This window comes from Poecilia reticulata, linkage group LG20 (assembly GCF_000633615.1).
Source record: "Poecilia reticulata strain Guanapo linkage group LG20, Guppy_female_1.0+MT, whole genome shotgun sequence".
Classification (NCBI taxonomy): Eukaryota; Metazoa; Chordata; class Actinopteri; order Cyprinodontiformes; family Poeciliidae; genus Poecilia; species Poecilia reticulata.
In genome coordinates this window covers 18770702-18772377 of record NC_024350.1, presented here as the reverse complement: position 1 = coordinate 18772377, position 1676 = coordinate 18770702, and positions in this window count along the sequence as shown.

Below are 1676 nucleotides of genomic sequence, written 5' to 3'. Positions count from 1 at the left end.
TTTTTCTAAGCTTTGAACCATGCGGATTGTAGCCCGATGTGGCTTTGCTGTGTATTTTTCTTCAACCACCAGGGGGCTCTCTAGCAGGAAGTGAATCATTAGAAGTCMAAATTGTAAATCAAAAGAAGAACGTGCTAATTTTCAACCACATGCTAGCAGCAGGCACGACAGTGAAATGTTTTCAAACTCATATCATGCAGCTTTTAAGTTGAGGGCTGTCGATCTGGCACTACAGGAGGGAAATAGAGCCGCTGCATGTCAGCTCAGTGTGAACGAAACCATGGTTCGACTTTGAAGACGGAGTGCAGCGTCCTTAATGTATGCAGATCTATTAGGACGCCGCCCTCTGCTTGGTCCTTATGGAAAACCGAGAGCAGCTTCCAGTTTTTTTTTTTAATTAATTTATTTTTTTTAAATTGAAGGTGCTAGTATGGTGCGCTCTATAGTTCGAATATTTTTTGAAAATGAATTATCTGCAAATAATGCCATCTTCGAGTGTCTGCTGTAGCAGTGACTAGCGGCGTAATCATGTAATTTTCTTACCACTAGATGGCAGTAGGTACACAGCATTTTACATTACAACAAGAGAATTAGTGATGCATGAATGTAACAGGTAGCGGTGAGCATAGACATTAATGGGTAGACGCCTCATGGAGCGGGCCAGCACGTTGCTGCGATACGTAATAGCGTGCGCCATATTGAATGTGGAATATGTGCCAGTAAGCTAATACAAGTGAATGGACCGAACTTCACAAAGTGCCGTTTCATGAGAATGAATCCCGTTTGTTCCGTAAAACGGTTAAAACACACAGCACAGGACATGAGGAGCTCCGATCGCCCTGCTGCCACATAGAAAATGGCGGACGCTTTTACGTACGACTCAGCGCTCCATGAGGCGTCTACATATTGATGTCTATGCTCACCGCCATAGATATTAATACTTCATAGAGCGCTGAGTCGTACGTAAAACCGTCCGCCATCTTCTATGTGGCAGCAGGACGATCGGAGCTCCTTAAGTCCTGTGCTGTGTGGACTTGTTTCAACTGTTTTACAAAACAAACTGGATTCATTAGGATTACCTTCCCCAGGTAAGGACGAAATATCAGAATTACTTTACTTTGCAGCCAGAAATTTGCTTCTAAACAACCGGAAAATATTTCCTAAGTAGCTAAATTGGCCCGAAATAACCGCTGATTGTTAGCATAGCAGCTAACGTTTCAAACTGTTTTCTAATAAGAGGGAGCTGATGAGAAATCGCTGTTAGAGGAGAAGTTCATTTAAAACCAGAGGATTTAGTGAGTCAGGATCAGAGCTGGAGCTGCTGTTCTTCAGTCTGTGCTACGAGTCACAGCCCAACATGCTGAAAATGTCTTTTTCTGAATATGAAGGAAACATATACGAAACATAGATCGTATGTATTTTCTATTACACTTTTGGAAAATTTCTCTTTTATTCTTGGCTTTAGCCTGTGAACCGGGACGTCTGAGAAGTCATTGGAGTTCTCCCAGTGTGACCAGCAGACTGGTCACACTGGGAGAACTCAGTGTTCATTATACCAGTGTTCCCAGTATAATGAATAAATGTTTTATTCTTTCACTTTTTGTGTATTTTTAAATATCTCAATCTGAAGTATTAGTGTAATAATGTAGCTTTTGTAATGAAATAAACATAATTTA